At 37.4% G+C, this 24,743-nt stretch overlaps 1 protein-coding gene and 1 non-coding gene across 4 annotated transcripts in view; one reads left to right on the top strand and one right to left on the bottom strand.

Moving 5' to 3' along the window:
- The window catches only part of LOC139686330 (peroxisomal leader peptide-processing protease-like), a 516,420-nt gene that overhangs the window by 103,989 nt on the left and 387,688 nt on the right, over positions 1-24,743 (top strand). The window lies entirely within an intron of this gene.
- TRNAL-CAA (transfer RNA leucine (anticodon CAA)) lies at positions 11,341-11,459 on the bottom strand. Its single transcript has 2 exons — positions 11,422-11,459; positions 11,341-11,386 (listed from the first exon to the last, which is right to left on the bottom strand). It is a non-coding gene; the product is annotated as a tRNA-Leu (tRNA).

The following is a 24,743-nucleotide window of genomic DNA, read 5'->3' as shown; positions in this document are numbered from 1 at the left end:
ACGAAGCGCCCAGTCAGTGCTCGCTCTAAGGATTAAATGCATCAACTTTTGACTCTAACCCTTAACTGCTTGAGGCAGAGAACGATTCCGTTTCTAGCAATATGAAGCCTCTAAGCTGTCTCCGTCGTAATACAAGTGTTATAGGTTTTCGATTTTGCAGTACTGATGAAATTCTCGTTCGTAGGAGATTTAAAATCTTAAACCGTAGAAAGCTATGAAATTATCCCACCGACGTGCATTTTGTGCAAAAATCACAATGGCGGAAAAAGATTATCATTTAGAAGTTTTTTTTTCGAATTCACAGCATACGTGCGTCTAAGCTGCACCATCAAGAGTATTGCATTCCTGCATGTACGCCATACATGTGGAAAAATCGCAATTTTTCACACAAATCGATCAGAAGCGTTGCTCCCTTCAAAATGCTTCAATCTGCAGAGTATTTCATTGAGTATACTATCTATTCCGATACTTGGTGCTATTCCGTTGTTATCGATTATTTTATAACAATAAAAATGCCGCATATAATTTGATTGGAACCTTTTTAGCATTTTTATTTTAGTTGAGCTAATATCTTAATTTGCAGATAGAAAGCTTATTGAAAATTTCAAGTTAAACATAGCCAAATGGCTACATTTTATTGCTAACAAAAGCTAGTTTTTCGTACCTGCACTTTATACCAAGATTAGCCACGGTGCTTTCTAAAAAATCAGTAGCTTAGCCATTAAGATTTGGCGAAAAAATTATAACGGATAATGGAAGTTAACATCATTACTCGTGGAATGATACACGAAGAACGGCTCCAGGATGAGTGTTTAAGGTGGGCCTACACGCACAGACATATTTGATGGAATTCAATGCAAACAAGTAACTCAGATTTAATAATATTTGATTACTGTATATTTTCTTCAGTTTAATTAAGTATGCTTTTGTGCCAAAGTCCTTAATTTATTTATTCTGAATGGAACATCTTATCCTGTATAAATGGGAAACATTATAGTTGTAGTTAAATTGTGATTATAAATGGTGCAGATCCGAAAGGCCACGTGTTCGACGAATTTACCCTGCCTACTTGTGCTCTGTGGGAGGTTTTTTTTTTTACTTGGACAAATTGGTTTAGTTATGCGTAGCTCATCACAGTTCATAAAAAATGGGTTGCTGCTAGTTTTGATGATGGAGGGGAAATAAATTAATATGAGGGTAAAATTTTCATTGCTTGTTTTTTTTGCAAAATAATGAGGAGAAATTTGCTTCCCGTCATTGTTTCAATTTTGCGCGCATGCTTTCAAAATGCGCGGCGTTTTGATGGCTCTAATGTAGGATTGAGGTCGCTGCCATATGTCCTTCAAATTACTGCGTAGCTGGCCATGTGATCATCTCCGACAACGAGAGGTTTAATGCACCTCCTTTGTTTGAGTCAGCTACGAGTCATGAGAAATCACTTAAGCGAGACTGTGGAAGTAATGGAAATATATGCCTGTTAAAACCGAGTATTATTAACTATTTCATCATTCAGAACAATAGCTCTATTAATCCCAGTCGTATACGCAAATGGATCCAATAAATATTAATTAGTCATAATTCTCTCGTTCAACGAGAAGCCCGGCGTTTCCGCAGTCGACGGACGGTACGCCTTCAGTTTTTCGATGAGTAGATGAGATAGTGGGGATGGCCTGTGGCTGAAAAGCATTCCTTTCATTTGACCTCCTTGTTGCGATGTTTGATCGTCTCAGTATCTCAAGAGCGTAAGTAGTGGATCAGTTTATATTTTCTCGTTCTGTAAACATGTGATTATCATGGCGTGAAGATTTGACGGTGCCAATCGATCGGAAAACGTTATACGGTCCACAGAAAATTTCCTTACGTTTACCTACCAGTCAGCAGACTGAGGTGAGAAGAGCTTTTCCTAGGCCCGGATTTACATTTGTGAAATTTCAAAAATTCATTTATTGTACGGATTGAAAATCTCTTACTAACCATTGAGTGAGTGTAACTCCTGCAAACCAGATCTGCGTAAATATTTATAGCAAAGTCATTTTGCATGGGGTGTTAATTTTACTGTTTTAATCGAAGGGTTGGTTCGGCACGAAAGCCAACAGCAAGGAAGATGAAATTCATCTTGGCGTGAACTTTTTTTTTTGAGAAAAGCACTAGTACTTGGAAGTTCATTGTAGACTTATTTCGTTTGGAACAAACCGGATTACTTTTAAACAGCGTGGAAATTTTCGGGAACTAGCCTGCATTAAAACGGGCGAATTAAAATGCAATAAAAGACAAATTACGTGAAGAGAGCATAGTTGAAAGAAATGCGATCATTATCTCATTAAGTAACTCGGTGAAAAATCTTCGAAACCTAAGTTATCGCCCAACTCGTAGACCATCAACTTTTTTGTGCATGAGAATGAAATCGGAAGGGTGAGAATTGTTCCTTCTATCTTTGATTCGTTTTGTGTTCCTTAATTTATTAATCAGTTACTCTGATAGTTGGATCAGAAGTTCTGGTTTAGAAATTTATGTAATCTCTGCCAGTAATGGATCATTCATACGTGGCATATTTTCCTCTTTTCTTCCCAGAGCTATTTAGTGTGATGATATTGAATTCAATTTGATGTATCGTATAGGGCTAAGAACTGTTCGAGGCTTGATGCTTGATGTTCGGTAATGAATGTTGGAATTGTTTGAATGATAATTCGGCCATGTGAGGCAACATCATCAGGTGGTGACCTGATGATGTTGCCTTGCCTTGCGACGAAACCATGGCCGTGAAAAATAAATATTATAGTGAAATCTGTCAAATTAGTCTTCCTATGAGAAATTCCAAGAAAATGCGGCGGTCAAGGCGAATGATTTTTACATTCTGAAATTGTTGTATTGTTAGTCTTCCTTCATTTGCTTCTAGTGTAAAAGACTAGCATTAAGTAACGCTTAAATAATTATTTTATCTTTTCCATTCGGTACGCGATAGATCGCATGCTGGTCGCACATGCCCCCTTTTGTGTATTCATACTTTTAATCCTGACACCTGTTCATCCCTCAGTGATCTAAAATTCTTCTATGTAATCCTTAACAGATGTAAAATTTATAGCATTCCAAAATGTACCATTTCTTTTAGTTTTCCCCTCGCTATCTACCATAAGATTATTCGTGCTCATCTCATAGACACCATGCTACATTTGTGTGTGCGTGTGACTCATCCCAAACCATTTATTTAGCCACAATTTTTTTCTTTATTTAAAATTGGTCTTCTCGGAACCTTAGCATTAACCTCACAGACATCTCCTCGCTTATCTATCGACTGATTTTCCATTTCAATTTTCATTTAGCTTCTTGTTTTTATTCTGCGTATCCTTTTGTAACTACGAACGTTATATTACCGGTTTTCTTAAGACTTCCAGGTAATGCTTTAAATTCCCAAATTTTTAACCCATCTTCTTTGCATTGATTCATGAGCATACCTTTGGAAGTGTATGCGGGGAATACTATGATGGGATCAGGTTTTATAACGTCCAGTTGAAATGATTAAAACGTGCTGTGAATAATTTACTTCATTATCCCCAGAGTTATGTGTGAATAAATTACTCGGATGACTTTGGTTGCGCAGTTGACGCTAGAAAATACACCGCTATCTCCGTTCGCAAAGAGTCACAAGCCTGACTAGGAGTTTTTGGAAATTACAGGACAATCGAGTTTACTTTTGACACTCAGGGAAATTGTACAGACCACTCGATTCTTAGATTGTCCGAAGATTTTACTTTGGGATTAAATCACATAAATGGACTGCGCTCCTAATTTTAAGAAAAGTTTTCCCCTGACTCTATTCATTGCAGAACCAAGCTCAAAAACCCCAGCAGTGATCTATATTCTACTTGTATCTGTCTGTCTTTTAAGAGAATTAAATGACATTAATGCATTGTTCCTACCCATGCCACCATCACCGCAGCGGCCGGACCGAAGGTTGGTTTTGATAGACGAGGGGAGATCTCGCCTCAAACTAAGCCCTCCGGCGTGTTTTAAATTCAAACATCAGTTCCTTTCACTCTTCAACCTGCGTTTTTCCACGAAATTGTGATATGCGGAAATTATCAAAGCTTTGGTTTAGCTGGGAGTGCCCGGAGGTATCACCCGGTCCCGAACCATGAGCCCCTATCTCGGTTACCCGGGAAGCTTTGCCTACTACTTGTAAATAGGCTGCCACACCCCACAATACCCTACATTTATATAATTAAATGATAGAGCTCCACATTTCCCTCATGGCATATCGGTGTGTATGATACAGGCTTATAATTTGGCTCTGATCAAAATGCGAGCTTTTCCGCGATTTTCTATTTAGATCATGGTGTGACAACGCTTCCGCTTGTAGTAATCTATTTTTATTAATTTGAATTGGAGAGGAATCATTACATATGGCTACTACCTAGTGGTAAATGGCTCTAAGAGCCGATTTTGCTGAATATGTTCCAGATCTTCACCTTGGGGTTATTCACGGCTGTATGCATGATCAATTTGAATAACAGTTGGAAGCATTAGACGATTTGTGGAGGTTTTGCTTTGACTCCCGAAAAGCTACTTCGACTTCTCATATATGAGGGAGAGAATGATGGATATTCCATGTCCGTATGATATCTGCCACCTGCCCAATGAGTTTTAGAGGCATGGAGAATCGGGTTCAAATTATCTGGCTTCGAATACATTCTTTCAATGAAATGTTCAACCTTTCATGATTTAAGTAAAAGAAGATAATTTAATAAGTGATGACCAGAATAAGAAATACTTTTCTGTTGCTAGTACCAAAAGTAAGATTTCATAATGTGACTCCACCAGTTTATTTTATTCCGGTCTTAAACAGTTGTGTGCATTTATTTCTGTTAGGTACTAATAAATTTGTATTATTATTACCTATAGTTGCCCCGTGTTGGGAGGTTCTTGATGGACCCTGGTACTACACACTAATCGTAAACCCTAACTAACATGACCCATGAACCTTGATGTGGTGGGAAGGTTTCCGTGTTCCGATGGCACCTAGAAATATGCTGGCAGGAGTTGTGATATTAGCTCCTCGTAGGGTCACCCATGCCAGAAATGTCAAATGGCAGGAGCGAGATATAAGCTTGTCCTCTCAGGGTCTGTACCTCAATGAGGCAGTTGCAAAGACATCTAACCCCAGTGGGGTGGCCATTTGAGTGATGATGTTAGGTTGCTACTGCGTACACTATTGAGGTAGGAAAACAGAAAACCACCTAAATTATTTATCTCGTAAAATATGATTGAACCAAATATGATAACATCATGTGGTTTAACATAATTTATAAGCATGGTTAACGGATTGTAATTATTTACCTTGGAATTAAATGACTTAAAGTTTTCGATTCTTTGCATTTTTGTTTTGAGCAACTTTGCATATTATATCGGAGATATGTTAATGTTCGATTTATAGTATTGTGCGTATTAAAGTTCATGAGTATGAGTCGACAGAGAATTAGATTGTTCTATTGTTTGGGAATTTTGTAGATGATACTGACCAGATGGGCGTAATTTCTCGTGCTTAGTCCTGCCGCACGTGTTTAACACTTCATCTCTCTTAACACTTTTCACGTCGAACTCCAGGAAGGAAATCAAGGTACTTGAGTCTCATTGACCTGTTCCAATAAATAGGCAATAATCATTGAAAATCTTGGAGGAGTAAGGGATAAGCACTCCCTCAGGACATTCATCATCCTTTATCGCGGCGGTGAGATGACAGAAAACTGAGACTAACTTCTCACCGCATGCACCAACCTCTCCTCTACCCTCAAAAGCCCTTGGAGTTCGTCAAATAAGTATTACCTATGTATTTTATTTTGGGTTGATTTCATTGTAATATTCTCAGCATTAGTCCACTTCAATCAGACACTCATGCTCCCGGAATTTAATCCTTCAAAGATGACTTTGTATTCAGCTGTGAGATGTTTACTTTGCAGAAACCAGTGTTTACTCTGTTGACGGTTGAGAGAGAGAGAAAGAGCGTGTGTATCCTTAGTAAGGTGAATACGTGTATATCTGACGAATGTGGGTAAATAAGCCATCTGTCATGAGTTCTGGTGCGTCGAGATAGCTAATAGAAGATACCCGTTGAAGACGGTATATTTTTTTGTTGAGTAATGTTTGCAGTGAACAGTCGCTGTGTCTTTGTTCTTCAATTTTTAACTTTCTTTCCTTAACAGCCTGTTATGTTAGACATATAGAGGTTCTTATTGATGATATTGACTTTTTAATTCAACTGCTCATTTCCCACTTTCTTGAGTACACCTATTTATTGCAATAGTGCGTGGGGAGTGACCTAAAGGGTTCAAACATTTATTGAATTTTTAGGTGGCCTATTAAAGTTAATTCGGTACCAATAAAAATTATATTCAAGTAACCATTGAGTCATGACATTTCGTTTTGAATTACTTCAATGGGTAATTATGCATGAATGGTTAAATGCGGTTAATATATACCGAAAGTATAAGCACCTTTTCGTCCCCCGAAGCAGAACTATATGCTTGAAGTTTTGAGGACTCAACGTGTTCCCCACATATCGGAAAACAACTACCAACAGCTCTTAAAAGCCTTTAGTTGAAATATCATCTTCTTTTTTATGAACGGAAGATTACTACAACATTATTCTTGTGCAGCGTGGCTACTATAGAGCATTGCAGATATTTAGAAAATAGAGAACAACCCAGTGAGTCAATTGATGAATCAGAATTCATCAATGCCATTGAAAATGTCATGATCAACTGATTCATGACCAAATCAATCAATACACATAAAATAAACTTAATGGTTTGATACAAAATAAAACTGGAGGAAATCCTGCTTTACTTCATGGCGAAGAAGTTAAATAAGAAGTTATTAGTGGAATTCAACAAACCCTGTTGGTAATACTTGTCGTGGTTTACATAAACAAAGTACCTGAAGTCCTGGACGATTTCAAAGTTTTCGATTCAGCATACTTTTTGTACATAGAGGGTCACACATTGCATGAGAATTAATCCCGATAATTTTTATCGCATCTATAAAAGAGGCTGTAGTAATAGGCGAAGGTTTCATTGCTGTTAAGGGGCTCTTTAAAATCTATAGTGAATAAATCACTGCTGCGATTCGAAGTTATTTTATGCATGATAGAGTAAAATAAGCAATAGGAATACGAAAGTTTGCTCGTTCTTCTGGTCGCTCAACCTTCAAATCACCATGAATAGCTACACAAAAACCGCAAACCTGGCACAAGAACACTGAAGCAATAAAATCAACACCAAAGCAAAAAAAGGTGAAAAACTTACTTATTGTTCGGAAAATTATTATTTTGCTACCGTTTAAGGTAGGTTTTGGTTAGACAGAGACTATACATGTTTTGTATAAAATGTATCGAGAAAAGTTTCAGAAAAATGGATTTATTTCAGATACTGCTGCAATGTCTCAATATTTTTCCAAGTACATCCCTTGAGCGTCGGCACACTTTTGCCAGCGAATTTTCTGCGACTCGGAGGCTCCCTGGTAGGCGGATTCTGGAAGGTCCTTAAGGGTACGCGTGCAAGCTTCTTTGGCGGCACTTTGAGTCCCATGGTGGTGTCCTTTGAGGGAGGATTTCACTTTTGGGAATAGGAAATAGTCTTTTGGTGTCAAGTCGTTGCAGAAGGTCTTCGCAAGCAGACAGACACTAGACTCTGCTCTTGCTCATCTGTAAAGACCTTCGGGACGAGTTCTTTTGCAGCGCCAAATTTTCAGTGATAATGGTGTACATCATCTTATAAATGTTAATACGATCTGCGATCATGCGCATACTTAAATGGTAAATTTTCATAACATCTTTGTACAACGTTGCTGTCATCTTATCCCGTCCTCCTTGTGACGCTACGCCTCGCACAATTCTTTTTCTAATATCCCTTCTACTTTGACCATTCTGATCCATGTTCCATGTGCTCTAGTTTATCAGCTTTTATTTATATATTTCACTTAGTTTTCCTCTTTCTCGAAAACCTCAGAACCATTTTTTTTTGTTTTCAATGATTCTCATCTCATACCTGTCACACCGACTTTTCAATGCGCTCCGCAATCCTGACAACCCCTTTTCTGGCTGGTAAACTAAAGCTTGATCGTCCTCAAACCTAATTTTTATGAATGTTCCCACGACTATCATTCCTAACTCCACTTCTTTACATGCCTCTTTAATCATTTCCTCCACATGGAAGGGTGATAATGGACACTCTAGTCTTAACCCTCTTCCTAATATTGCACATTGTGACTCTCCATCTGCCACTCGCACCTTAGCAGTCTGAGGCATGTGCAGATTGCAGAGAAGTCGCCTAAGCGTCTAAAATACTTCTATTTTAGTAGGATTATTTAAGCAATGCCTGATTTACCATATCCTATTTTTCTAGTGAATTTATTAATTCGATCCAATTTACTCTCTAAAATGCCTTATCGAAATCCACGAACCAGGCAAATACTTCCTGATTATATTCTATGCTCCCATCTAATAGTGACCTCATCACTGGCATGGCATCACGTCGTGTGCCTCTCCTTTCAGAACCAAAACTGCTCATCCCATAGCTAATCATTTGCCTTACTCACCATCCCTTATTTCTATTTCTGAAAACCACTTTAGCGGCGTGCTAAATCAAACCTATGTGTCCATTATATATAGATGTCTTCCCTTTTTATGAGATAGGAACTAACACTGATCTGAAGAAATCTTCAAACGAAATTCCTTCCTCATAAGTGCTCCGAATTAGATCATAACAATCCTTCCGTCTTTTTCATGAAGTTAAGCTGTTCCATAGAAATGTCGTCTATCCCAATGGTCTTATGAGGATAAAAAGAAACTTAAAATTTCCACAATTTAGTATCTTTTTGCCCTCATAATAAAGGAATTCCACAAAGTTAAAACTGAAACTGTTATTTTTATCAAGGGCGCCAATGGCCTTAGTTAAATCCAATTCCTTTAATTCCCTTTCTATGTCGCAATAAAATATTCCTGAGCCTAACCTTTCCTCATCTACGTCATAGTCTCCTCCTATATCTAAGTTTTATGGCTTAACCTCTTTACAATATAGTTACTCTAAATATACTTTCCAACTCTCTTGAATCTTTCCTGGTCCAATCAATAATCTTCCTGAATGTTCTTTGATCGTTTGCACTCATTTTCCCATCTTATGTTCTGTCCTTGCTTTCGCTTTTCTCGCCAATTTCATCCTTCCTTTATTAACTTTCCATATCCTCTAACTGCTTATTCAACTAAGCTTCTTTCCTTCTTTTAGTTTCCGGCCTCAGTTTATCATTTAACTTCTAGTAGTAGTAGTATTATTTAGGGGAGGTGACCGATAGCTGAGGTCATTTGCGCCATAGGGGATGGACAGGAAAGGATGAAGGGCGGAGAGAGAAACCCGGCGTTGGCATTAGGCTACTCTTTACGAAAGGCGCCAAGGGGTCCGCAGCTTAACGTCTCATCCGACGGACGGCGTACTCACTCAAGTGCCCTCCACATAGCACCCCAAGTAGGGATCGAGATACCTCTGAAAAATATTCAACACCGCCGCGATTTGAACCCGCGCCCTCTAGGTGGGAAGCCTGTACGTTAGCTCCCGCACCATCTCGATCCCCTTGTGTGTTTTAATGCATATATATATATATATATATATATATATATATATATATATATATATATATATATATATATATATATATATACATTTTATATATACATATATATATGTACATACATATATAAATAAATATGTATATATATATTATATATATATTATATATATATTATATATATATATTATATATATTATATATATATTATATATATATTATATATATATATTATATATATATTATATATATATTATATATATATTATATATATATTATATATATATATTATATATATATTATATATATATTATATATACGAGGGTCATCCGGAAAGTAGTACCCGTTCGTGAAATAAAGACACAAAAGTAAATATTAACAAACATAAAAAATTTTATTTGAAAGAGGATACTTTAAACTACTTCTCAACATAATCTCCAAGCAAATTAAGGCATTTGTCATAACGTGTGACAAGTTTCTGTATTCCTGCTGCATAGTCCTTCGCCGCCAGCTCATTGAGATACGCGAGGGACCCATCTTGCACAAATTTTTGCATAATGCAGATGGTGTTTAACAATTTCATGAACAATTGTTCGAGAAACATTGGGAAAATGCTCACAGATGTCATCAATTGTGACGCGCCGATCGTTCCTCACGAATTCGTCAACTGAGCTCACCAGTTGGTCTGTAATGACAGACGGTCTCCCCGAGCGCTCATCGTCGTGTGTGTTCCCCCTCCCCATGTTGAAGTTGCGACACCACCGCCGAACAGACGACTCGTCCATTACATTGTCTCCATACACCTCCTTTAATTGGCGATGAATATCACATGGGCGAACGTTTCTTGCATTGAGGAATTTAATCACTGCCCTCACTTCACAACTGGCGGCGTTCTCAATTTTTTTAAACATTGTAAACAATCACAGAAACAACACAGGCAATGCTAGCGTCACGCAACTTGGCTCAGAGAAGGCAGACAAGCCACTGAAGCTATCTGACCTCGTCCAGCGGCTACTCGCGTCGTCAGCACTTCATGCGGCACGAACGGGTACTACTTTCCGGATGACCCTCGTATATTATATATATATTATATATATATATATATATATTATATATATATATTATATATATATTATATATATATTATATATATATTATATATATATTATATATATATATTATATATATATTATATATATATATATTATATATATTATATATATATTATATATATATTATATATATATTATATATATATTATATATATATTATATATATATTATATATATATTATATATATATTATATATATATTATATATATATTATATATATTATATATATATTATATATATATATATATATTATATATATTATATATATATTATATATATATTATATATATATTATATATATATTATATATATTATATATATTATATATATTATATATATATTATATATATTATATATATATTATATATATTATATATATATTATATATATTATATATATTATATATATTATATATATTATATATATTATATATATATTATATATATATTATATATATATTATATATAAGATACCACCGAAAAATATATTTAACACCGCTGGGATTTGAAGCCGGGCCCTATGGGTGGGAAGGCAGTACAATAGCTACCGCACCAGCTATATACATCAATACCCTGCGAGCCACCAATGAGGTGTGTGGAAGGGGGAAAAAAATTATGTCAGAAGTGGGATTCGAACCCACGCCCTCATTCGAGGACCAGAATACCCAGATGGCTCGCAACAACGAGCAAGATTAACCTTGAGTCTGGCGCCTTAGACCGCTCGGCCATCCTGACAACTGAAAGGAGGCTGACCCCTCATATAACTGCTTACCTTTCCGTCTTCCTATGTTTACGGTTTGCTAATTCCTGTTCTCATTTATCTTTCTAATTATCTCGTTCGTACTCCTTGATTTCGTTTACTTGGTTACTTTGTTTTTTTTTCAGCTTTAATATATTTTTGACATTTTGCAAATTATTCACTTGTACTGGCCTCCCTTTTCAAAAGTCCTGAAATCTATCGTCTCTGAGAAATTTTGAATAAAGTATTGGATAGCAATGTGAATTTCCGAATAAAATTTCAATAGCTGTAAAAATTACTTCAAGTTACTGTGATTTATACTTTCATCAGTTAAACGTGTTTTAAAATGTACATAACCTAAAAACTTATTTTTAGATTTTTTTTAGATTTAGATTCGGTCACATTTTTACGTCCTTGATGAAATGGGGCAACTTCTGTCGCATTAATGTGCGACAGAAGTTGTTAGTGGAGTTGTATTTGGAGTAAACTGCAGACATTCATTTTGAAAACGGTGGCAATAGCCCGAAAATATGTAAAACTGATTTCTGGATATAACGAGAAGGAATAAGCGGGTGCTCTTTTAGAAATCCATAGCACACCAATAAGGAACCGCAATGGTCAGAAGAGTCTTAATACCTCAGAGAATATTTCATTCAAAATACGCTATCTGTTTATTCGAGTCCAACGAATGCCTTCTCATGGATAAAAAGCGGGAAAGTTAAATGAAACACCGCACGGAAACAAAATTCAGTCAAATACTCCTGGAATGCCTTGAAGGTCGTTCCGATAGCCTTTTGGGGCTACGCAAAGGAATTAGGCTGTTCAATCTTTCAAGGACTCAATATAGATACAATCAAATAAACATGCAAAAAGCGAATGTTTTAAATAAATTCTTTCAAAGAAAAATGCCGACCTATGAACCGACTGACCTGAACGAACTAAGTGAAGGTCGTCTGAAGATAATTAATGAATGACTGGCGTTATTGCTTATAAGCAAAATTCAACCACTCCTTTTCATTAAAGCATGTAAATATCCCATCTCGTAGGGTATACAGGTAAAGGTACTCCCTGAAGATGGCGAAAAATCTTGCCCTTGACGTTGTGCCTTTCCTCGTAAACATATTTTGTAAGTCGATGTCAGAAGTCTTAGTTTCTAGGACTGTAGAACTCACTATATAAGGGTGGGAATAAACAAGATCTGAATAAACCAATCATTTTCACTAACATCCATTCCGTGTTAAACACTGGAAAATGTTATTGCAATAAATTTTATGACTTCCCTCGATAGTGACAACTTTTATCCAACAACCTGCACGACTTCAGAAAAAAACATGCGAGATGCATCATTTTCGTATATACGAGTATGATACTCTACACATCAAGAGAAAGGAGCGATTTTCGGATTCTAAAATAAGGCTTCAATTATACCACACATATCAAGCCGATGTATAGCTGCAAGTTTATGGAATTTTATTCAAAAGGTAGTCAATAGAATTCAGGACTTACTTTCCATGAGTAAACAGCAAGTAGTAATTGGCGGATCGAATTCCACCGACAGCTCAATAATAATTTTTATGGAGAAATAAAAAGCCCTCTGCAATCCCGAAATATATCAAGGTATATATGTGCACGGCATTCACAGATAGTATACTATATAGTGGACCATGTCTAGGACGCAATACTAAAATTCGCTCGACAAGGGAATATCTTGAAAAGAAGAACAGACGAGCTCACGATTTTGAAATTAGTGTTGCTAACCATTGAATATACGTGGGTTGTCTCTCGGATCTAACTTGGGGAAAGCACGCACGTAGTAAATGTTGTCTCACCTTAAAAAACTATCGTATGTCAAACGTTCACTGGGAAAATCTTGGGTAAAACAAGTTAAAGAAACATTATTTCTCTTACCTGAGACTCGCATCAACTTACCATCAGGCCACATGCAATATGCCGAGAGCATTTTGGATCCAATTCGGAAAACAGCGAAGAATTGAATAATATACTGCAGGGAATGCTAAAAACTATTTTAATTCCAAAGAAACTGCGGGAGATGCTCTTTTAATGGTGAAAAAACTATTTTGTAGTAGAACATATTGTCAGATAACGAGAACATCTAAGAAAGGATTCCATTGATAGATTTAAGGTTCAATACTAGTTATTGTAAGTTATTGCAAGTTATAGTAAGTTATTGCAAGCGTGTTCACCCGGGGAAATAACCCAATCCTGCACTGCATCAGAGTTAGGACAGAAATGTCTGCATGAGAGAGATTATGGGAAGACAGATTCAAGGCTGTACTTTTCTCACAGTTCGTGTCCATAATGCAAAGATTTCGATGCGTCAATAAATTAATAACCATATCCTTTTTAAAATTATTCAGTCTCTGTAGTTTATTTATTGTGGTCGCTAAACCCCCTGCCACACGACCTTGAGGTGGTTAGAAGGGTATTGTGTAGTTGTTTTTTGCACCGACGGTTTTCAAAATGTTGAATATACTTTGAAGGCAAATAAATTCGATGCCTCTCAGCCACAATGAATCGTGAGTGTTAATTTCGAAATCAGAAAAACATTTTAAAATGTTATCTAGAGATGCTTCTGAATCCCGTTGAGATGAAAAAAATCACTCTCACTAAAAAATCAATTAATAATGAAAATTATGAGGTATTATGGGTCGCGATTTCGAAGTTGATACTGACTCTACGGCCTACGTAGGCTAAAAACTGGGTGACTCTGAGCATCCATAACTTCAACCAGGCCGTGTTATTTTTGGGTTCTCGGTTCTTCTTGGGAAACCGCAGGTTATGCAGAGAAAAGAACTGGTCCCGTCCACCCTAATTTATGAATTTCACACACCCTAGACTTAGTATGGGGGCAGCACTACCCACATTTATCAAACCAGCCCTCGGGTTGATCGCTGTGGTTAAACCCAAATTTTTTCATCAGGAAAAAATATCACAGTAATGGCTTCGCTTCGCTTCGGCGCGGGCCTCTTTGAGTATTTGAATTTCACGCAGCACACCGCGGTGTGAGATTTACTACCGCTCTGCAGATTGTCAGTATCCTTCTTCTTCCTATCATTATCTAGAGATTTTTTATATAGCATTCATTTCAGTATTCACTGCTATATCGATTAAGTGAAGACTAAGTGGCGTACGTAGTCACTTAGAAAGTTTTTAACTTTCCGATGAAATTGAAAACGGAAGTAGTCATGAAACGCAGCAGAGGGAGAAAACGGAGGAGCTTCCTGAGGTATTTCTTGTAACGGGTTTTTCGATTTAATGCTGGCTATTTATGTTTCTATCCTGCTGTTCCGTAGGTGGTTAATCATTTCCATCGATGAAAATGTTTTCTTCATGGCATATGATAATTTTCGATAAATTTATCGTTATTATCCCCTATTGGATCCACGTAACGAACTCCAGGGCCCCATTTATCAGTGTTGCTACTGATCAAGCTCCATGGAAAATACCCTAAATTTAATATAATGCGTTATAAATAGTATTGGGAATTTTCATGGGCTTAACTTGGTGGAAAGAAGTGATAATTAAATAAGAAATTGATCCCTTTTATACAAGAGAAAGAAATTAACATGCTCTGGTTCGCAGATGGCATCGCAGTGGTAGCAGAAACGCGAGATAATCTGCAACCAACTATGAATGCTATTTACCAAGTACTTCGGGAATATTAAATGAGCATCAACAAGAAAAAAACCAAAATAATTATGTACGGAAGGGGGTGCTGAAGTTAGATATCACAATTATAGGAGTGAAACTAGAGCAAGTGGAGACTTCCGTCTACTTGAACAGCGCTATAATATGTGATGGAAGCAGTTTGACTAACTTCAAACGAAGAGCACATCAGGCTGAAAAAGAGGTCATGTAAAAGAGGCAACTACTATGTTCAAAGAACCTGAGGTTGCAAACATGGAAGAAATTCGTCAAAACGTTCGTTAGGAGCATGGCACTCTGCGGATCGAAATCATGGATTATAAGAAAAGTTGATCAGCGAAGAAAAGAAGATTGAGAAGATGACTTTTGAAACATGGAGCTTAGGAGGAGAATGTGACCATTAAAAGGACAGACAAAGGGAGAAGCGAGGAAATACTCTGGAAGAGCAGAAGAGTAAAATCAATCGAATAACTCTACAATAATGAAGAGCTTAATGGGTTTGGCTCACCTTGATGCACAATGGATTAGATATAAACGTAATAGAATAGGCGATGGAAGGGAAGAAATCGTGAAGAATACCTAGGGAAATAATACAAATCAAGAAGGATGTAAAAGGGAGAGTATATCACTGGGTGAGGCAATCGAAATTGAGTAGAGAATAATGGAGAAATGCAGTAAACCAATATTAGGATTGAAATAATGATTATGATGACTCAAAATAAAGTTTAATAAACACGAAGTCATCTTTTGGTACAAGACCTACCTGGGATCTTGTGTCTGAAAATAACTGTGGAATGAAACGCGCTTTTAAAACTTATTTTGTGACAAAGGGGGACTATTTTTATTAATTTTCAGTTCATACCTAGCATCGTGCAATGTATAAACAGACTTTTGAGAGATGCATTAGAATATTGTGTAGCCAGTCCCTACTTTTGAAGGATGGCCACCCTGCCGGGAACATTGGGAAAATGTTTGGAGTTTGATGTAAGGATCAGGAATGTGACGTGGGACTCGAGATATCCCTTTGAGAATGATGTTTCTTTTAGTTTTGATACTCGTTCGCGTTTGTTTCAGGCCATCGCGCGTGCGTGACGTGGGAAAAACCTACACTAAGGTCAAACCAACTTCATTGATACCAGTGAGACGCCGGGCGTTTAGAAATGATCCACAAAAATTCGTTATCAGGTCCTGAGCCCTGGGGAAAATATTGGGAAGATGGATGGCATGTTTTTCGAGAAAAATTCGGGAATGAGAATCCATAAAATTAGCGGAGACCGTGGTATATGCGCGAGATAAGATATGTCGGATTATTCCACTTTACGAAATGGGCATCGCTTCTTTCCTTAGGCGAAACGTTAAAAGTATCCGCCTACTTTTCGCTTTCTCTGGGGGCAATGACGTAACCATCTCTTTTAAGAAATGCTCGTTTGTTTCCTGAATTTACTCTCTAAGCCTTCATTACTTTCATTTATGACTACGATTTTAATATTAGTAATTAATCTTAATAAAATGGAAATAATAATTCCAATTCTAATTTTCCCAATAAGCAACTGATCGTGACGACGGGAGAATGTTAACTCGTGGCTTCATGAAATAGGTCTCAGATAACGCGCCCTATTTTTATGGCCACGGTCATGGACGTACGGTATCGATGTCGTTTGGTCGTTCTTGAGACTCACGAGGGCATGACGAGTTGAGCAACCCCGCCCAATGCTCAGCTGTGTCCAGAGCGTCACCATAAACGAATCCTAAGGGTGACTTGAATCTGAGAGAGTCCCTGAAATGTGTGTGATTTTTTGATCCATGCTCTCGATGAGAATGTTTGGTTGAAGGCTTTGAGAGTAAGTATAAGGAAGTAAACATTAGCACCAGTGCTTCCGTTATGAGATAAGACCATCGAGTAGCCTTATCGGCATTATTATAAATATTGAAATTTGAAAAAATGCCACCTACCCTACGGAAAATTGGTAAGAGAAAAATTGCACCTAATACGTGTTTATGTTCGATGGGTTCCGAAAACCTCACGGCGAAATCACGGTTATTACGCGAAAATCAATGTGATATGTGCACCTCATCCTCCGTATGGACCAGGTCTAGTTATATGTGACTTTTTCCTACTCTCCAATGTGAAGAATCACCTTCGTGGAAGGCGTTTTTCAACATAAGAACCAGATGTTGGCGAACTGAACGTTTCCACTTGCATCGGATGTCCATGACGAAATGCTGGTGCCAAATGAAAGAATATTACATATACATTACACATCACGCTTAGTGTATAACGTAAAATTTCATTTTTGCAGCTTAATTTTTGCGGAGGAAATCTGATTACTCTTTATTGAGCATACCTCGTGATATGAGGTTTAAGGATGATTTATGAAGGGAGGAAGGCAGTATACGGAGTTGCAGAGGGGTTTATTTTAGAGTAGGATGCTGGGTTGTGTTTTGTTATGAGAGAAAAGAGAATTATTTGGTAGCTTGTGTCCATCCAAAATCTACTTTGATCGGTAGAGAACCTGAATTAATAATAATGTCCATATAATCAGGGCTTTAAAGTATGGAAACATGTAAATGGAATGTGGCAAAGCCTGCGTCCATCGAAAACCAACCTTAGCCTGGAGTATAGTCTTCTATTAGAAATAATAATAATGATATTTGCAGGTATCTTAGTGAACCTCAGATTTATTAGTTACGTTTACCCTCTTTATCGTAGCCGTAATGTACGAAATAATTGTTTCGATCATTATATTTTTAGGAGCATTTAGGTGATAGGAGTAATAACCAAGAGCTATTACATATATAATATGCTTTGCACGAATCATACTAAGTTTTTATGGCAGCTTGTTTTATTTCTGTATTATTTCGATGATCCCTGCGTGCTGTCCCCGGATAGCCGGCTAGGTTCTACCGGGCGAAGCTGAATTCGAACTAAAGCGTTGTACAAGTTTAGAATATCTTTTGCTTGAGATTTAATCTCCAGGTAATGGTTTGAAGCAGAAATGAAGTTATTTCATAGTCAACCAAACATGATCATTATTTTTAGCTCTTGTTTTTTCTTTGCTTTTTTCAATCTTGTTTCTGGTTTTTTAATTGTTTATAATTTTACGTGGGTAATCTTTATCCTTGTGTTTTGTGTTGGAGCACCCTGTGTCAGAAGCCCCTGTAATGGTCTGGCGGACAATTTTGAAATGTAGTACCTTGAATAAAATAAAGTATTTTGAAATTCTTGTGCAATTAACTTACATTAACACGAAAAGTGGTAAAAATTGAAATTCATGGCGGAGGCTTCACGAATGTGTGTTTCCATTGCGTGCCTCTTTTGTCGGGGGCTTTGCTTACTTGGCGTGTCTACCTCATAGCATGCAAGTAAGGTCCGATGTAATGGCTGAAAACACCTGCTGCCGGCGGAAATCGAACCCGGGTCTTCTGCCTGGTGAGGGAACGCATTAATAGTTTCACCGTACGTCCCATGTTGGCTGATGTGTAGTTCGTAGTGCGAACCAGTGGGCTTAAGTGAACCTTTGCGTGAGTAGCATGTGGAACTCCTTTGTAGTCTTTTAGTGGGTATCCGTGCAGAATATCCTTTGGAGCAAGCCGGCCGGACACAGAGTAAAGAATTCTTAAAGATTCGAAGGTGTTAATTCACGGAGGAAACACTGTCGGTTATTGCTTTCTTCAAGTACCTCCAACAAATCAAAACGGAATCGCTAAAAAAAGCAGCTCGGAACGATACTCAAAGCGTCATGTAGATCGTATTTAGTTTGGTGGTAGCGTGACTTCAAAGTTGCAGCAAGGCAATAAAAAAACACAGATACCACATCTGTTACCAGTGATCCATATCCTATTTTCGTACCGACTTTGTGGACGTGCGGTTGCTAAACAGTAGTATTTATGTCAATCTGAAACCTGCTGCGGGACGCAATCATTGGTGTGCAATGGGTGAACTAGTCGGACTCTTAAAAAGAAATAAAACATAACGCTTTATCGACTGTTAGGCGGATTCATTAATTTATTTTGTTGCATTTAGTATTTTTTGCAAATTTTTTACTACCTTTTTAACCATGCCAACCTTTTATTTGGATGGATGTCTAATGTGCCGGAAACGAAAATAGATTGTACTTCGGAATCTCTATTAATATGATGTTATTCGCTACAAATGGCATATTTCTAGCGATTGTTGGTTAGAGTAAAAGTCGAAATATAAACGTGTAACCTTTCTTGGTAATGATTTTCTTAATTTAATGGCGTTAGGGTTAATGAAACTTTGTGAGTATTCTCAATACTAAAGAAGTGGTCACGTTATAACAGCACAAAACGTCATCAAGAACGAACTTTCACTCATCGCAGAAAATTACGAAAGAAGTGAATTGCATTCTTTTGTACCTTCTTCATCCAAGTGCCTCAGAATAGCTACCCTTCATTGGATAAAACATGTTTTATGCAATGATTTTTTACCTTTTATTTTTGTTAATCTATTAAATATTTGTACAATTCCAATAATGAGCGCAGACTCCGATAGCCGTAAGGTCGTGAACCAGATATATTATATCACACCCTCCTGCGTGGTGAGTAATGGAGCAATGCTTCCATTCCGGGGATCAGCACACTTAAGGAATAAACCCCCGAAATTCAAACGGCAATAAATTATTAATAATCCATTAAAATATTTAATCCTCATGTAAAGGTGCTACGATATTACCATTAAAAGATCAGTAATCTTAATTATAGTTCGTCCACATGTGCAGAATGCCCCACAAGCTTTTAAAAAGGAAAGTCAGCGAGGGTTGCCAGAAGATTAGACCATGAGTAGTAGGTGAGTTGGTGTGGATATCCTGTATTCTATTATAATAGTATTTCCCTCTCCTCGCATTGTATTCTTGAATTGTGCTGATGAATGAATAATTCGCTGCATCAAGTGATCTGTGTCTGTTTTGCGACCGTTATCTGACTTGTAGGAGTGTGGGTTGCTTCTTCGGATACCTGAAGTATATACGGTTGAAATGTTTTCCATGAGTTATAACCGCCCCACGCCACACTTCCCAGCGGTGGTTTGCAGGGGAACCAAAAAGTACCAAAAACCAAGTATCGACGGTTCGTTCCTTTAGAGCCTTTCGTCGCAGATTTTGTGGCAACTACGCGGATCATTGTAACTCTTTAATAGCAGTCTCATGACATATGCGGTGGTATCCATATTTTAGAATCACTTGAATAGTCTCTTCTGAAGTTGATCGATAGTTGATGCTGCGTATTCGAAGTGACGTCTTCCATCGGAGAAGTACCTCGTGTCGTCCGTTCTCTGGTTCACCACTGGATATTCTCATTGAGTCTTTGATATAGGATAGTTTCTTCAAGGCACGACCGCACATTCTATGCATGTGTTTTCCCCGCGTTAGGTCTGATGTGATATGACGCCCAAGTATTTGATTGATCAGCAGTGCTTATTATATATATAGCACTCCCTTCTAGTTTTTCAATAGAGGTATGTGCGTTCGTTCCCTTCTTAGGAGAAAATTTTGTTGGGTTGAAGTTTACTTCCTATTCATTATGAATATCATTCCTGCATTATCTCTAAGCTGTGTGATAGTATTTCACGATGTTTGTTTGTTATGAACACCGTCTATTATCAGGTAAGGAGCTTCGAGTAGATACTTTTTCAACCATCTTTGAAATTTCATTAACGTTAAACCTACTTTTCCAAGGAATAGTCTTAGTATATCAAACGTTTTAATTATTTTGTACGTTGACTCGAATGCTGCTGTTGAAGGGAATTTGTATATTCGGTATTTAATTTTAAATTTAGGTACTTATTTTAATTGAGGCTGTTCCCCCTTGTTTTAATCAGCACCCTCATCCGGGAATTTCAGTTTGACAAGCTGATAGGGAGGTTCGGCGGAACTGTCCTTGTTTAAAATATACCATAAATTAACAAATGCGGATTTAAATCCCGAAATCTACCTTTTAATCAAAACTATTTTTTTCGCTGTATTGCGGAATCACTGGGTCAATATTGTAGCGAACCTAACCGTGTGTAATGGTCATTTAAATCGGATTATAGTATGGGGAAATGTGTACTGTTAAAATTTAACGCATAAGTATTGAAACTGCCTACGAATGCGGCGTGGTTTAGTTTATGAAAAATGTTATTACCTAAATTTCTCTTTGACTCATTATTGTCCACTCTCCTCGGGTTGGCCCAATGGTGAATGGTTTGAGGCTCTTTTAATTGTAAAATTTCGGGAATACAGTCTCTAAACAGGGTTTTGAACAGAATAGAGAATATCATGGTCGTTCTGTTAACATGCTCTCCGAATTCCAGAATTCCAATAATATCTATGCGCAATCCCGTCGAATAGGGCGCCTCCTATTAACGCTATCTGGTGAGGCCTCGAAAGAGTATTATTTTTACCATCGTCCAATGACACGTTTATCTCTCACTCAAGAAGAAATGTTTTTAGGAGCCAGTCTCAATTATTAGCGAAGCCGTAGATAAAGGCGCCGCTAGTATTTATTCCACGCCTTCTGGTAGACTTCCGTGATGGGATTGTTGATCGTAATATTCCCTGGAATATTGGAAATGCGCACTAAGTGTTGATGGAGTAGAGTGCACTCAAAATCATAGTAGACAAGGTTTGACCTCCAATGGCGACGTTAGAGCCTTTTCAATCGGGTGGAGAAGGGTGAAAAGGCATCATTCTGCAACTGGCGACCATGGTTAAGAAGTTATGTAAGTGTTTAGAAGTCCCCCCACCAACTCTGCTCTACGCCCATTGCTACTCATCCTGTGACACCCGAGGGTCGGAATTCAAGGGGTGCCACCAACTCCTCTTTTCCACGACCCTGATTCTAATGGCCAGAGTAATCTGTGATCAGAAAGCTTACTAAAAGTGGTAGCCTTACTTGACCCCTGTGCGCGCTAATTTTTTACTCTTTTTTGCCTACTCGACTGTAAGGTCACAGATTGGAATGCGATATTGATTTCAGATTAAATATAAACGGTATGGTGAACGGGCTGTTATTTCCATGCAACAGTTTTTTCTTCGATGTAGCTACAGCGGCGCTCATGGTGAATATCTTATAATGTCGATGGTCCATGTTAGCCTGAATCATTTATTTCGTATCCTTGAATTTGTGATTCATTGAATGTGGAAGCATTTTTAAATTGTGATCAGTATGAGAATGGAAATTATATGAGACCGTAGTGTAGGAAATAATACCTTATTACAAATCCGATTTCATTTCAGAATAATAATCCTTCGAAATGAAATAATTCAAATTTTAAGACATTTATTTGAAGGTTCATTGAAGGAAGTTTGCTAGGAAAACAAAATTAATTACACATTGAATTAACCATGTGAAATGTATATTTAATGCGATTTTTTCATTTTGTATGAAAAATTAGAAATTAAATCCATTGATGCTGCTACCAAGGTTGGGTGTGGGTGTGTTTGTATATATCAATGTATATATATATATATATATATATATATATATATATATATATATAAATGTATATATATTTATATACTCTTATGTATTAAGTTTATTGTGCCATCGTTATTTGAAATTTTAAAAGTAAGTTTCATCTAGATTTCTTGCACACGGAGAAAATACGATAAAAATTAGAAAGTTTCATCTAACAAAAATCGGAAACATTTTGGCTCGCTGAGCTAGTGAAAAACTTTTTTAAATGATAAATCATCGGCCAAATGGCTGTAACACATATCTCATTGCTCCCAGAATGAGTGTCATTTTTAAACGTCGCGGTTAACTATGACAAGGATTGCGAATAAGAAACGACGCATTGGTTCTAAGAGCGGTCCTTACAATGACGCAGAGTTAGACGCACTTCACTCTGCACGGCGATGCCATATCTTTCAAGATCGAGAAAGATTGGTGACATTTGAAGGGTAGAAAATGATCGACGTCCCTCTCGGCACAGGCAACGCGTAAGGCCGAAGTAATAACCGATCGATTTCAAAAAAAGGAACAAGACCAGTAATAACCAATCTTCTCGGATGTGTCACGGCGCTAGTTTTTTTGCAGTCCTCTCACTTGCCTTCCACATGGAGCCCAAATGTATGCACTTACGGCCAACCCTACTCCCACATCATGTCGTCGATGCGAGATCCTTTTAAGGCGACACCGAGGCAGGTGTCTCCCTCATTACTGCCATATGCGGATTATGTGGCACAAGGGTCTGGGCTCATGAAAGAGAGACCACCGTGTTCTTGAAGTAGTGCATGAGAGTGTGAGGAAATTCTGATTAGTTTTGGATTTCCGTAGGAACACCCGTTGAAACAAAAACTAATCTTGGATGGGGGCCACTGTATTTTGTCTAGAGCTCTGCCATTGAAAACTCTGGCGTCGTATTTTCGTAATGATTTTCATGCTCAATGAACAGTTTGTTTTTCTGCTTTCTTATTCGCAGTCGACCGTTTATAAATAGAACGGGTTCCGGTTTGGCATTGAGAGAGAGGGAGAGAGGGAACGAGGAGGGAGAGGCGGTCGGGAGTGAGAATCAATTTCCTCCATAGAGAGAGAAGGAGATTGTGTGCTTACCTGGGTATTACGATCCTCGTCACAGTGCGATCGTCGCGATTGTGTCATTGTTGGCGGAGGTGGGCTGCGGATGACTATAAATAAACGCCGCATGCAACCGCGGGAACAAATCCTGATGTATATGCGTGTGTATGTGTGTAGACCATCTTTCATTTGAGCGAAAACACAGTCGCTAATGAATCCTCGGGAACATCTATGAAGATTCGCTGAATCCGACCCAGGGTTGAAACGAGATTCACGTCTTTGATGTGGGGTGGATTACGCTGATGACATTAATCCTCGCAGGAATTTTGCGTTTTCCATTCTCACATATATATTTTCAAACTTACATTGTGTCATTTGTGTGCAGGATCATAGAAGTGGTTTCAAGTTGATGTCATTTGAAAAGACTTTTCAAGATTATTCAGTTATATATCGGTGTTATTAAAGACATACGTTTGGGATGCCAGGAGAATACATTTACAAATGAAGGTGTTAAAAAATTTGTTAAAAATTTATCAGCGTTAATTAGCTTTTTGGAAATTTACATCAAAAGATCCTCTCTTTTTGTTTGGGTCTCAAATCTAGCGAAGTCTGATAGTAATGTAAATTATAGCAAGCCGATTCTTGGAAGGAAAAGTTTATGGTAAATAGTTAATTTTGGAAGACACCATTTGAATTATTTGATTGGTTCTGTTAGAACTCGTTAAATTTCCCATGCCATGACAAACTTTAATTAACATTTATTTCATTGGTGTTGAATTCTTATTTAATTCGGTTTGTTGCGTTTGACTTTGTAGATTTTCCTAAAAATATTTGCAATTATTAGTCAATGCATACGATTAAAGGCTTATATGTTGTGTTTATAGTGTTTATAAGCTGGTATCGAAATAACCTATCCGTCGTATTTTTAGTGGGTTTTTGCGCTCTAATACGGCTCCTGTAACAGCAGGTGATTAAATGTTGTCATATTATTTTATAATATTGACTGCATGGTGATAAAAATTAATTATTGACTAGGCTTTTAACTAGACTATCGTTCAATCCTAATGATACTGATTAAAAAGAATGCTAGAACT

Source organism: Hetaerina americana, unplaced genomic scaffold (assembly GCF_022747635.1).
Source record: "Hetaerina americana unplaced genomic scaffold, ioHetAmer1.1.p SCAF_14, whole genome shotgun sequence".
In the NCBI taxonomy this organism is placed as follows: domain Eukaryota; kingdom Metazoa; phylum Arthropoda; class Insecta; order Odonata; family Calopterygidae; genus Hetaerina; species Hetaerina americana.
This window is presented reverse-complemented; position numbering and strand designations above follow the sequence as displayed.